The sequence below is a fragment of the Entelurus aequoreus genome, linkage group LG02 (assembly GCF_033978785.1).
Source record: "Entelurus aequoreus isolate RoL-2023_Sb linkage group LG02, RoL_Eaeq_v1.1, whole genome shotgun sequence".
In the NCBI taxonomy this organism is placed as follows: Eukaryota; Metazoa; Chordata; class Actinopteri; order Syngnathiformes; family Syngnathidae; genus Entelurus; species Entelurus aequoreus.
In genome coordinates, this window is record NC_084732.1 from 27,905,446 (window position 1) to 27,921,032 (window position 15,587).

The 15,587-nt window shown below is 40.8% G+C and overlaps 1 protein-coding gene across 2 annotated transcripts in view; it reads right to left on the reverse strand.

The window, feature by feature from the left end:
* LOC133632087 (protein unc-13 homolog C) overlaps nt 1-15,587 on the reverse strand; it is a 321,103-nt gene that overhangs the window by 259,662 nt on the left and 45,854 nt on the right. The gene's annotated exons all lie outside the window — the stretch shown is intronic.

Genomic DNA, 15,587 nt, shown 5'->3' on the forward strand with positions numbered 1-15,587 from the left:
TGCTACGAGATTGAGCCATGTTTCGTCCGCGGCTGCACTAGATAAAGCCTCTCAGCCCAGCTCAGATGAACCTCATTTCACAGGTGCCTTAAATCTCAGGAAAAACCGTAACAAAGATAGTGCCTGCAGTATGTTCCCAGCGGGCAAAGTGTTGCGCCAGTAACAATTGCAATAAATTTAGCATCCTGTGCGCCGACACGCGTGATCACACCTCGCGGAGATCAGCGCTCAGCAGAGCGGAAAAGCCTGTTTTTTGGCTGATAGTGGAAATACACAACAGCATTGGCTCCGACGTGGACATAACAAGAGGCACGGTAAATATGTGCTAGTGTGTTTGTATTTACTCGCACAGGCACACAGGGGAGAACAATCTTTCGAGCAAGTGAAACAATTGTTACATAATCAGAAAGCCCCCAATTCAGTAAAAGCAGGATGACACAAGGCTGTACAGTAGTGGAGAGCTTTGACCTTGTCTGCAACTGATGGAAGGGATTTTACTAATGCTTATCACTTTAGGTCAGATCTTACTAGGGGATTTGGAAAACACCATCATCCAATATGCAGGGGCAGGTTAACAAGTGCAACAATTGCTGTAACACTTACTGTAAAAAAATTAACAAAATAAAACAAAAAAATGTGGTTAAGTAAAAAAAAAAAAAAAAGTGTGTTTGTTTAATATATAATTTGTTTTTTCACTGTGTTTCTGTGTGCTGATATTGTCCGTAAATAATTCCATCAAAATCACTAACTATACAGTGGTACCACAGTTATTTTGTTAAAAACACTTATTTTCTCTAGGAAACAACATAAACCAGATGAATCCGTTCCAGATACACTTTTTTTAGAGAACATTTAAAGCTTTACATGCATAAAACAATGCTAAATGTATATAAATCACAGTCAATTTGATGAATAAAGATTTAACATAATTTTTACCTTGGCGGCGATGAAGGGGTGGGGAGCCTCTCGAACTCAATCTTTCTTGCATTTAATAGTGTTCTTACATTATTTATACTGCAGGGACAACAACTGTTTGCTCACGCAGCTTTATTTACATCAATTGATGCCGTCACAGAGCTTCAAGGCGCAACACGTCACACTGTCATGACTCTGCAGCCTTACCTTGACGTGCAGGCTTACATGTTACAGTCTGTCACTCTTACTTTTACATCAGCAGTGAATACAAGTTAAAGTTAAAGTACCACTGATAGTCAAACACATACTAGGTGTGGTGAAATTACCCTCTGCATTTGACCCATCCCCTTGTTCCACCCCCTGGGAGGTGAGGGGAGCAGTGAGCAGCAGCGGTGGCCACGCCCAGGAATCATTTTGGTGATTTAACCCTCAATTCTAACCTTTCGATGCTGAGTGCCAAACAGGGAGGTAATGGGTCCCATTTTTATAATCTTTGGTATGACTCGGCCGGGGGTTTGAACTCACGACCTACCAATCTCAGGGCGGACACTCTAACCACAAGGCCTGATCATATTATTCTGCGTTGAAGTCAACAACGACGAACCATGCTGAACACTTGCTCAAAGTTGCCGAGCTTCACGTTTTGAGCATGACGGTTACGCAATTTAACCCTTTCTACACGCCACACTTGACATTTCTCATGCTTACATTCCACATTCACTTCTCTATATTTTTTTCATAATAATAAACTTTGGTTTTCACAGCTTGCCGTAGTTCAAGTAACTCTGACTGATTGATCGAAATAACCAATCCCAGACCAAGCCTGAATCAATCCACTGTGTCGACATTTAACCAACAACAGAAGACACTACGCAATTTAAACCAATCAGAAACAAGGTAAGGCGGGTCTTGGCGTCTTTATTTCATGCACCTCAGCTGTACGGTGTTTCTGATTGGTTTAAATTGTGTGGTGTCTTTCGTGGTTGGTAAAATATAAGCACACCTCAGATACGCACACGCTGTCCCCTCCAAGGTTTCTCATTGTATCCTATCGGGTTGAGGTTTTTTTCGCCCTGATGCTGGATCTGAGCCGAGGATGTCGTTGTGGCTTGTGCAGCCCTTTGAGACACCTGTGATTAAGGGCTATATAAATAAACTTTGATTGATTGATTGACTACACAACTTGTATTACACGCTCACAAATCTGGATGTGCTCGCTCAAATCCTACACGGCAGAGGTGTCGCAAAAGTCACGTGTAAAAAAGACAGACAGTAGAGCAGGGGTCGGGAACCTTTTTGGCTGAGAGAGCCATGAAAGCCAACTATTTCAAAATGTATTTCCGTGAGAGCCATATAATATTTTTTAACACTGAATACAACTAAATGCGTGTATTTTTAAGTAAGACCAACATTTTTAGAGTATAACAAGTCTCTTATTATTTTTAATAACATTGTTATTCTAAAGCTAACCAATAATAAATAAAATACTTCTTACCATTAATTCGACTTCTTGAACAGGTGCGATAGAAAACGGATGGATGGATTAAAATGCATGAGAATGTTTTATAATTTGAACGTTATTTTTAACACTGTGATTACCAGCGGAATTATTCACTACTTATCGTGTTAAGCAATGTCAGCTAAGATTTATCTGAGAGCCAGATGCAGTCATCAAAAGAGCCACATTTGGCTCCAGAGCCATAGGTTCCCTACCCCTGCAGTAGAGGGTTCCTGCTTCTCGCAGATCATAGATACACACGTGCAGATCGTATTACACACATGCATTTCTGAATGTGCGCACACAAGTTGTACTAGACGCTAGGGCTGGGCGATATGGACGAAAAAGTATACCTCGATATACACTATATTGCCAAAAGTATTTGGCCACATGCCTTTACTCACATATGAACTTGAAGTGCCATCCCGTGGAATTGTCCAAAATGTTTTGGTATCCTGGAGCATTCAAAGTTCCTTTCACTGGAACTAAGGGCCCAAGCCCAACTCCTGATAAACCAACCCCACACCATAATTCCTCCTCCACCAAATGTCACACTCGGCGCAATGCAGTCCGAAATGTAGCGTTCTCCTGGCAACCTCCAAACCCAGACTGGCCCATCAGATTGCCAGATGGAAAAGCGTGACTCATCACTCCAGAGAACGCGTCTCCACTGCTCTAGAGTCCAGTGGCGACGTGCTTTACACAACTGCATCCCACGCTTTGCATTGGACTTTGTGATGTATGGCTTAGATACAGCTGTTCGGCCATGGAAACCCATTCCATGAAGCTCTCTGCGTACTGTATGTGGGCTAATTGGAAGGTCACATGAAGTTTGGAGCTCTGTAGCAACTGACTGTGCAGAAAGTCTTTGCACTATGCGCTTCAGCATCCGCCGACCGTCAGTTTACGTGGCCTACCACTTGGTGGCTGACTTGCTGTTGTTCCCAAACTCTTCACTTTTCTTATAACTACGTTGACTTTGGAATATTAAGGAGCGAGGAAATTTCACGACTGGATTTGTTCCACAGGTGGCATCCTGTGACAGCTCCACGCTGGAAATCACTGAGAGTGGCCCATTCTTTCACAAATGTTTGTAGAAAAAGTCTCCATTCCTGAGTACTTCATTTTATACACCAGGCCAAGTGATTAAGACACCTGATTCTCATCATTTGGATGGGTGGCCAAATACTTATGGCAATATAGTGTATTTTCCGGTGAAAATATTTATGTAAAGATATTCAGTTTTGAGCAAGATTCAGTGAAATTGAAGTGAATGACAATTGTACTGTAAACAGTCAGTGGCACTTTTATTAACCCAGTTAGTCAAGATAGGTATTAACAGCACATAAAATAAACTGTTTAAGTTGTACATAATTACATAACATAAATACAAAAGCAAAACAAAGAATGTATAAATAAAATAGAAACATATTCTTTCTACATACAATAAATAACTTAGCTGTGCAAATAATACAAAATGTACATACATTTGCAGGCAGGCACTTTTCAATTCCCAGTCGAAAACACACGTCTGCGGGTCTAAAACACACGTATGCGGATCTGAATACACACACTCGGATTGATATACAGACACACAATTTTGTACATATGTGCGAAAATTGTTTGCAAATAATGTTGCTACAATGATACTTCGATGTGTTCTCTATAAAGAAGCAACGGTCATTGGGTTCAGATAAAATTGCAGGGCATGAACCCTGCTAAAGAATTGTCTTAATGCTCTGTTACTCACCCTGTGACTGACACAAAGGGAGCCTTCACGAAGAGGAAAACGTAGTAATGACACCAGATAATTGGTAAATGTCAACAGAGGACATTCTCAAATAGTGTCATAAGTAAGGCTGTCAACAAATATTGCATCCATAGTTGATTATGGTAAAAGTTGGAGCTGGCAGGGGGATTCTTCAATAATTGCATGATGAAATAGGCTCAAATGAAAACCGAATTATTGTTCTCAACCCTTTTGACTTTAGAGTCACCAGCCTTGGCGTCACTATAGACAGCGATTTTAAATTCGACAAACAAGTCAATGGCGTTTTAAAATCGTGTTTTTATCATCTTCGTCTTTTAGCAAAGGTAAAACCATTTTTATCTTTTAACCTTTTTGAACAAGTCGTGCATGCTTTTATTTCAAGTCGCCTAGACTACTGCAATGCACTTTATGCTGGCATTAGCCAAAAAGCTCTCTCCCGGTTGCAGTTAGTCCAGAACGCGGCAGCACGACTTTTAACAGGGGCCAGGAAACGTGAGCATATAACCCCAATTCTTCGGAGTTTGCACTGGCTCCCTGTTCATTTTAGAATTGATTTTAAATCCTTGCTGTTTGTTTTTAAAGCTTTACATGGACTGGCACCTCAGTATATCTCGGACCTCATCCAAATTTACACTCCTGCGCGCGCTCTGAGGTCCGAGAGCCAGCTCCAGCTCGTGGTGCCCAGGACGAGACTTAAAACCAGGGGAGACAGGGCCTTCTCTGTGGTCGGCCCTAAACTCTGGAACACTCTGCCCCTCCATGTTCAAACTGCTCCCACAGTGGAGTGTTTTAAGTCTCGTCTAAAGACCCACTTTTATTCTTTGGCTTTTAACACTACGTGAGTTGTGTGGTCTTCTGTCCTCTGTTGTCCTGTGTGGTTAGGGTTAGGGTTATAAATTTTGATGTCTATTTTACTGTTTTAATTGGTTTCACCCTTTAAAATCGTTTTTAATCATATTTATTTTTTATATTGTCTCTGTATTGGTTTTCTATTCATTTATTCTTTGTTTTTATTCAGTCATTGGTGTAGCATAATATTGTTTTTAATATAGTTTTTAATATTGTTTTTAATATTGTTTTCAACATGGCTGTGCAGCACTTTGGAAACATTCTTGTTGTGTAAATGTGCTATATAAATAAAGTGGATTGGATTGGATTGGATAGAGTGTAGCATCTGAGAACCTAATTATCCATCTTGGCAAGCGAGATGACACGTTGCACAAACCATTTTTTTCTGACGCAATCTGTTGGTTTCCCTGACTCCATAGTGAGGCAGTGTGCTGATACAAGCGTGCTATCTTGCATGTTGGTGTTGTGCGTTCAGTGTGCACACGGATGCACTGCACCGTGGGAGCTCAAAACAAGACAGTCAGTACAACAGGGGGGCGAGTTGCAGAGCTAAAATCGAAGGCGGCGTGTTGCTCAGAGAAGGCGCAGGTGTGCTCATTGGACAGCTGTCACGAGTGCATGAGCTCTTCAGTTTAAAAGTGTGCGCTTCAACTGAATACATCCACTCTTCGCCCTAACTTTTGTTTTGTCATATTCAATGTGTATCCAGCTTGACTTTTATTTTGAAAACTGTATTTTCACGATGGTTTGAGATGTATTTTGAATCAGATTTCTCAAAATCGTGATTATCTTTGTTTGTGTGTGTGTGTGCACCCGGCTTAAATGCCATACGACTGGATCCACACTGCAGGTGTGAATTAACTGTAGGTTCAGACTACCAGCCGCAAATCATTTTTGTGTCATATAATGTTGTCCCTATACCAATATTTTCGATACTTTTTGGTACTTTTCTAAATAAAGGGGACCACAAAAAATTGCATTATTGGCTTTATTTTAACAACAAATATTAGGGTAAATTAAACATATGTTTCTTATTGCAAGTTTGTCCTTAAATAAAATAGTGAACATATTAGACAACTTTTCTTTTAGTAGTAAGTAAACAAACAACGGGTGCTAATTTAGTTTGCTGACGTATGCAGTAACATATTGTGTCATTTATCATTCTATTATTTTGTCAAAATTATAAAAGACAAGTGGTAGGAAATTAATTATTAATCTACTTGTTCATTTACTGTTAATATCTGCTTACTTTCTCTTTTAACATGTTCTGTCTACACTTCTGCAAAAATGTAATAATAATTTATTCTTCTGCTGTTTGATACTTTACATTCGTTTTGGATGATACCACAAATTTGGGTATCAATCCGATACCAAGTCGTTACAGGATCATACATTGGTCATATTCAAAGTCCTCATGTGTCCGTGGACATAGTTCCTGAGTTTATAAACATAATATACATTTAAAATAAACGAAAGAAGATGTTGTGATGCCAAAAAATATCGACGTAATCATAGTAGTATCGATTAGATACGTTCCTGCACTTGGTATCATTACAGTGGATGTTAGGTGTAGATCCACAAATGGCGTTTGTTTATATTGTGACGGCGGTGAGCTACGGTGTGTAGTGAAGCATGTTTTGCTTATTCCCCGTCCTGCAGGGATGATACTTGTAAGAAACTTACTTTGTTTGTCGCCATGGAGGTGAGGATTAGTGATTTAGAAGTAGCTAAAACACTGCCGACAGCGGCTGGACTTTCCCTAGCCTTGTTTTAAAGCACCTCTTCCTGTGGGCGTTTCAGTATTATAACTTCACCTTTATTGTTAGTTTTTAAGCCAAAATGCGTCCGTTCTCCCTTTTTTGTCTACACACTGTGTCTGCTTGTAAGTACTCCGTGATTGTGCGCTGCTGAACATGCTCCTCCGCTCGTAAAAACGATGACACGATGGGAGCGCGGAATGGGTGGAGGACAGGTACTTTTCAGAGGCAGTATAGTACCGAATATGATTCATTAGTATCGCGGTACTATACTAATACCGGTATACCGTACAACCCTAGTGTCATATTAACTTTGATTTGATGAACTACGAACAGAAAAAAATCATGTGAAATCCAAGTTTTGCAAAAAGCATTGGTAAAATGTGATTCGAATCTAATTTATATTGATCTTCAGTCTGGAAGCTCTGGTCTCTAAGATCGAATATCCAAGTGGGGCGTCCATTATTTCCAGCAGACCTGCACCCAGGCTAAAAACATGTTCACAGCCACCAAAGAAAAAAATGATTTGGACGACAATGGAGCTTTTAATATTATTGTTATATCATGATAATGCATGTTGATGACACATTCGAGCTGTGTCCTGCAAATCTGACAGTGACAAGCGAACACACGCGTCAACGCACTGTAGCGAGCTAGCAGCTAACATCCCTCCACAGTGATAGCCGCTTCTAAGTCCTTAATGCTCGCATCAATGACGGCAAATACTGTAAAGTGTGTTTCTAACAAGTATCAATTGAGGATGAGAAATAGCTAAACATGATACACTACATTACACTACGGGTCAGCAACCCGCGGCTCATGAGCCGTATGCGGCTCTTTAGTGTCACCCTTGTGGCTCCCTGGAGCATTTTTAAAAAAGGATTGAAAAACATGGGGAACAAAATATTTTCTTTGTTTTTGTATGTTTTTTGTTTGAGGACAAACATGACACAAACCGTCGCAATTGTTAGAAAGCCCACTGTTTAATATGTTTGTGTGTATGCTTCACTGATGAGAGGATTTGGTGAACCTACTAATTTTCACGGTTATTGAACTCACCATAGTGTGGACTGTGACGCAACACTTTGTTTACATGTAAAATCTTCCACTCCTTCTTTGTCTCATTTTGTCCACCAAAAGTTTCATGCTGTGCGTGAAAGCACAAAGGTGAGCTTTGTTGATGTTATTGACTTGTTGGTGTGCTAATCAGGCATATTTGGTCGGTGAATGACTGCAAGCTTATCAATGCCAAGATGCTATTTAGGCTAGCTGTATGTACATATTGCATCATTATGCCTCATTTGTGAGTATATTTGAGCTAATTTAATATCCTTTATTTGTATCCTCTTTGTATATAATTTAGTTTTGCATGTCTCATGACACATTATTTGTATGTAATATTGGCTGCATTTCAGATAGTTGTTTGTGTGCCATGTTGTTCCAGACCACAGCAAACGTTACCTAGCTTGCTAAAGATTGTAATAAATCTATTAAAAGAAGACAGCCTGCAGTTTCCTTTAACTTGGACACACATCTATACCTTCCCAGGAGTTATCTCACCTTCTGAGTAATGGTTTCTAATGTTGTTAAAATGTGTAGAATAAATTTTACATTTCAGCATTTCTATCAACGAAGATTTGCTTCAGCCTGCGACACACAGTCACTTTGATAGTAGGCTAATATAGCTAATATAGACACATATGTCATGTCTGGTCTTCATTATAAGACTTATATACAGCTTTTAATTTTTTGCGGCTCCAGACAGATTTAATTTTTGTATTTTTGGTCCAACTCTTTCAATGTTTTGGGTTGCCGACCCCTGCACTACACACTGTGGGATGCAATAAGCCATGCTAACCGCTAAGCCAAAGCTCTTGAACAGAGTTGGGCGGATCCATGCAAATATCAACTAGTAACGACTCCAAGTATAGTATCAGTATACGGCGATTCTACAGTGATTAGATCGATATTTTTTAGTATCACAACATATTTTTCTGCGTTTTTGTTATTGTTTACAAACTCAGGAGATAAGTGCCTGACAAAGGAGGACTTTCAGGGCAAAAACCAAAATATTTAACAAACAGCATAGGGACGGCGTGGCGCAGTTGGGAGAGTGGCCGTGCCAGCAACCTGAGGGTTCCTGGTTCAATCCCCACCTTCTAACCTCGTCACGTCCGTTGTGTCCTTGAGCAAGACACTTCACCCTTGCTCCTGATGGGTCGTGGTTAGGGCGTTGCATGGCAGCTCCCGCCATCAGTGTGTGAATGTGTGTGTGAATGGGTGAATGTGGAAATAGTGTTATAGCGCTTTGAGTACCTTGAAGGTAGAAAAGCGCTATACAAGTATAACCCATATGTTATCAAGTAGTTTTGAGAAAATAATCCAATTGGAAATTATGCAATATGTTACCACATACAGCCAAATTGTAACACATTTTTAAATGGTTTTATTTGTATTTACATATCAAATAATATATCAGGATTCATATCGTTATCGCGGGAGGCTGCCATATTCAGTATATCGTGATATAGTTTTTAGGCCATATTGCATATCACTATTTGACAGAATTAATGAAGTGCACTCCTGTCTCTACTTTCTTTGTACAATTTACAGCTGTTTTAAGTACAAACCCTGTTTCCAAATGAGTTGGAAAATTGTGTTAGATGTAAATATAAACGGAATACAATGATTTGCAAATCATTTTCAAACCATATTCAGTTGAATATGCTACAAAGACAACATATTTGATGTTCAAACTGATAACAACTTTTTTTTTGCAAATAATCATTAACTTTAGAATTTGATGCCAGCAACACGTGACAAAGAAGTTGGGAAAGGTGGCAATAAATACTGATAAAGTTGAGGAATGCTCATCAAACACTTATTTGGAACATCCCACAGGTGAACAGGCAAATTGGGAACAGGTGGGTGCCATGATTGTGTATAAAAGTAGATTCCATTAAATGCTCAGTCATTCACAAACAAGGATGGGGCAAGGGTCACCACTTTGTCAACAAATGCGTGAGCAAATTGTTGAACAGTTTAAGAAAAACCTTTCTCAACCAGCTATTGCAAGGAATTTAGGGATTTCACCATCTACGGTCCGTAATATCATCAAAGGGTTCAGAGAATCTGGAGAAATCACTGCAAGTAAGCAGCTAAGCCTGTGACCTTCGATCCCTCAGGCTGTACTGCATCAACAAGCGACATCAGTGTGTAAAGGATATCACCACATGGGCCCAGGAACACTTCAGAAACCCACTGTCAGTAACTACAGTTGGTCGCTACATCTGTAAGTGCAAGTTAAAACTCTCCTATGCAAGGCGAGAACCGTTTATCAACAACACCCAGAAACGCCGTCGGCTTCGCTGGGCCTGAGCTCATCTAAGATGGACTGATACAAAGTGGAAAAGTGTTCTGTGATTTGACAAGTCCACATTTCAAATTGTTTTTGGAAACTGTGGACGTTGTGTCCTCCGGACCAAAGAGGAAAAGAACCATCCGGATTGTTATAGGTGCAAAGTTGAAAAGCCAGCATCTGTGATGGTATGGGGGTGTATTAGTGCCCAAGACATGGGTAACTTACACATCTGTGAAGGCGCCATTAATGCTGAAAGGTACATACAGGTTTTGGAGCAACATATGTTGCCATCCAAGCAACGTTACCATGGACGCCCCTGCTTATTTCAGCAAGACAATGCCAAGCCACGTGTTACATCAACGTGGCTTCAAAGTAAAAGAGTGCGGGTACTAGACTGGCCTGCCTGTAGTCCAGACAGGTCTCCCATTGAAAATGTGTGGCGCATTATGAAGCCTAAAATACCACAACGGGGACCCCCGGACTGTTGAACAACTTAAGCTGTACATCAAGCAAGAATGGGAAATAATTCCACCTGAGAAGCTTAAAAAATGTGTCTCCTCAGTTCCCAAACGTTTACTGAGTGTTGTTAAAAGGAAAGGCCATGTAACACAGTGGTGAACATGCCCTTTCCCAACTACTTTGGCATGTGTTGCAGCCATAAAATTTAAAGTTAATTATTATTTGCATTAAAAAAAATTAAGTTTATGAGTTTGAACATCAGATATCTTGTCTTTGTAGTGCATTCAATTGAATATGGGTTGAAAATGATTTGCAAATCATTGTATTCCGTTTATATTTACATCTAACACAATTTCCCAACTCATATAGAAACAGAGTTTGTACCTAAAAGACTGCTGTGAGCCTGTGAATCGTTAGTCGTGAGTTGGTTTAAGGACTTGTGCTTCCCTGAGGTGACTCAACCACAACTAAGCATAGAGGAAAAGGCATGAACTCATAGTGTACTTGCGTGTCACCTCAGCTTTCCCCCACAACTATGACTAAATGTTTGCATGTGGCTACTGGGATAGTTTAATATTTGTTTAGTCCTATGAGGAACTTACTAATTTCTTGTTCCTGAGACCATGATTTAAACAATTATAGTAATGCGGGGAAAAGGCAGAGACTGGAGCTCATTAGAACTCAACGAGAAGGCCAAAGGTAACTTCTTAAACTCTTTGAAAGTTTGTTCGTCCAAAGTTGCAGAATATAAAAATGCACAGAAGAGGCGGTGCTGTCCCTGGTGAAAAGAGCTATATAGAATCAGTCTAATTTGAAATCCGGGGGTATCACCGACACAACACCAGAGGCTCCTCTCTGCCTTTAAGTGCAGTTTTTTCATAGCTATGCTTTCCTAAGAAATGAAGCACTAAGCATAAAGGGGGTGCACCTCCGTCGTTCCTCCTTGGAGCAAGTGGCAAAACTTCACTAGCAGCAGACCTCTATAAATATTCCAAGCAAGGCTGACCTGGTTACAGAATGCCCTTGGGAGTGTGAATTAGCATCTGAATACAGACACTGCTATGGCCAGTTGAAGACAGGCCTGACAGAAGTGGCAGCACTGCTGAGACTCCCTTCACAGCTATTACACAGACCAGCCAGCACGCATCACAGCACACACATGATGAGCAAACACATCAGCTACATGAGATGAAGGCATAAGCCTAATGAAGGGAGAGAATGCATGTGTGCACTTTCCAATCATGGCCTTTTAGCCATATGTGGTAAGATGCAGTCCTGTCCTCAAAGAGACAAAAGCATTTCTGGTCCTCATCAGATCTGTTTTGATGAGACGGAAGAGTACCCAGGCTATGTCTACACTAAGTCGTTTAACCCCTTAAACGAATAACTGTTTAGCCTAAGCCCCGTTTCAGCCACACTAACCCATCGTTTAAGGTCCCCCTCCTCGGACAATTTTTTACACGGGTAAGCGCGGCGTCTGTTTCTTGAATCTCCGGCTCTTAGCTTTGTATGGACTCATTGATCCTTTAAAAACTGAATCCGGAGATGAAGTGACGCCAGAAAGACCGCGCCCCACACAGGAAGTGACGTCAGAAAGAACGCGCCTCAGCCGGCTTCATAACAACCGGTTTCGTAACTCGGCGGTAACCACTGAAAAGATGGGGGCGAGTCATCCAGACATGCCCGTGTGGAAATCACACATCAATACCTTAAGAGAAGCAAACGCGCGATTGCAGCTATTCCGGATACAACACATCTCAGACGGCAACATAGCAACGCTTGAGCGACGGTTTTTGGATAAGGCCTGGAAGAACGGCAGACTAGTGGGATATGTTTGTCAACGAGTGTGTTGTGCCAGCTGAACGGCAAGAGAACTTTCGAATGTCCAGGTCAGCCGTGGTTCTACCTAGCAAAAAACTGTGTCCATTTGTCGAAGGGGAGACAACGACAGACTACGAAAAACAGTGAATACATTTGGACTGGCAAAGCAGACTTTTACTAGTTATTGTCTTGATGTATGTCGAGTGATTACTCAACGTCTAGTTTTGTACTCCATAACTATTGTGAAGCCATGAAGTGGTCAAGTACGACCGCCAATTTCAGCCTACAAGCACAGTGTCCTGAACAGATATCTATGATTGTTGTAAAATGTTATTTATCACTAAAGATATGATTCATGTATGATGGCTCAGGTGTGATTCACTACAATAGTCTTAACAGCTGCTGATGGTGAGGCAAGCAAGGGTTACTGTTAAGAGAAATGTGGCAATAGTCTACATTGAAACACAGGATAAGAATACACTTCCAGGTCAGAGGTAACTATGACGAGCACATTTTTTTCATGCATGCGTACTAGGTCGCGTTGCGCCGGCGGACGGAGGCAGGAGGGGGTCTTAAAAGACTATTGTGTGTGTGTGGACATGGATAACGTTAGGTGGGATTTACCCTGGATAACCTTAGTGTAGAAGGGGCCTCAGTAAGACCTGAATTCAGCAAGCATATAAGCATTAAAGTAGAAAAGCACTGCAGACCTCTGCCAGGCCCTATTTTCCGAAATATTTCCTGAAAAGTTAATTGAAATCCGCCCATAACTTTTTGAGCTAAGTTGCTAACAGACAGACGGGCAAACCTAAACGAATACATAACACACTTGCCAACCTTGAGACCTTTGGGGGTGGGTGGTTTGGTGGTAGCGGGGGTGAATATTGTAGCCCGGAAGAGTTAGGGATGCAAGGGATTCTGGGTGTTTGTTCTGTTGTGTTTATGTTGTGTTACGGTGCGGATGTTCTCCCGAAATGTGTTTGTCATTCTTGTTTGGTGTGGGTTCACAGTGTGGCGCATATTTGTAACAGTGTTAAAGTTGTTTATACGTCCACCCTCAGTGTGACCTGTATGGCTGTTGATCAAGTATGTATTGCAGTCACTTTCGTGTTGTATGCAGAAACAGCATACAACATGTGACTGGGCCGGCACGCTGTTTGTATGGTGAAAAGGCGGACGCTAAAGGCAGTACCATCACGGCACGCCCTTAATATTTTTGTCCGGGTGAAAATCGGGAGAGATTCGGGAGAATGGTTGCCCTGGGAGATTTTCGGGAGGGGCACTGAAATTCGGGAGTCTCCCGGAAAAATCGGGAGGGTTGGCAAGTATGATACATAAACTGCTGTCGGAGGCAGTTTATCAAAGGACAAAATTGCCATGTCCGTTCGAAACAGGCTGCACGGTCTTTGTGTCTGTGGGTGGAGGCGGGGCCGCTAGCATACAAACAGAAGTTGAAGTTTGTAATGCAAATGTACATAAGGTAGAGTAGTAGAAATTATTAGGATCAATTCCAAAATCGAATCACCGGCCATAACTTGAACATATATTCAGCAATTGTTAACGTGCAGTTACCGCCACCAGGAGATAACTGCACACTAACAAGTACCGTGTTGGCCCAAGCTTCTTCAAAGCGCAGTTAAGAAAAATATTTGTTTGGCAAAGAAAACAAGCAAATAAAATAATCTGTTTAAAAACTGGTACATTGCAATACAAATGTATTGTATAATACCATTTGTGTTGCAAAAACATCTCTCCAGGTCACGAGTGTTTTTGAGTGAAAGAAAGAAAGAAAGAAAGAAAGAAAGAAAGAATGAAAGAAAGAAAAAAAGAAAGAAAGAAAGAAAGGAAAACTCTGACTTGCTTGTGAAAAAGTTGCTTTGCGCTACCTGCTTTTTTTTTTTTTCTTAAATCTTCAGACACCCAAATATAAGATAACTTGTATTTTTTAGAACATTTTTTTTCTAGGGAAAAAAACAGTCTTTTATTAAAGTTAAAGTACCAATGATTGTCACACACACACTAGGTGTGGTGAAATGTGTCCTCTGCATTTGACCCATCCCCTTGTTCACCCCCTGGGAGGTGAAGGGAGCAGTGAGCAGCAGCGGTGGCCACGCTCGGGAATCATTTTAGTGATTTAACCACCAATTCCAACCCTTGATGCTGAGTGCCAAACAGGGACGTAATGGGTCCCATTTTTATAGTCTTTGGTATGACTTGGCCGGGGCGGACACTCTAACCCCTAGGCCACTGAGCAGGGTATTTAGGTATTAATAACTGAATCTCTTACTTGTATGTGTGAGTAACGGGAAGAAAAGCTCTGACTCGTCATTTGCGACTCTGTGTTGGTTTGCGTTTGAAAATATTTCAACCACTGAATATAAGACGACCTGACTTTCAGACTTTGCTCTCGGGGAAAAGATAGTGCCTTATATTTGTGTCAGTATAATACTTGGACATCAGACAAGTCATTATGCCCATATGTGCCACTTATTGTACTGTTTGAAAAAGCTTAACTATACATCACAATATCAATATTTGTGATAGGGTTTATTCCAGTGACAATGTCCAATATGAAGACATTGATCACGCCTGACAGTATGACTGAATAATGCAAACCAAGAATGACTTAAACTATTTAAAGAGTGTCTGCCGGCAACCTTCGGGAAAACAAGCCAAAAGTCATCAAAAACCATAACCGGTCACACATTTTGCTAATGAGTCATATGCCCGGAATCTACTTCATGCCTCACCTGGCACACAACAACACTAAGTCGTGAGTCAATTTGACAATGAGTCAGATTTGTCAGATTGACTCTTCCAGAAAAGGAATGTGCATTAATATGCACTGTTAAATATTGCACTGATTATGTATTATGGTTCACTGCAATGTGTTTAGGGGTTATTGCATCACACTGTAAAGTATACCTAAAAATGTTTCTAAAGGCAATAAGATAGACCTTCCTACCACCATTTATTTATGTCTAACACGGGTCGGTATATACTGTATAATTAGACTCGACCTTGAGTGCTACAAATGTGCTCTTGTCTGGCGCAAAAAAATGTAAAATTGCTTGAATAAATAGCGTTATGTCCCTTGGATCTTACTCCTTACCCCAAAGCAATTACACTACTATGATAGAACATGCTCCATAATCA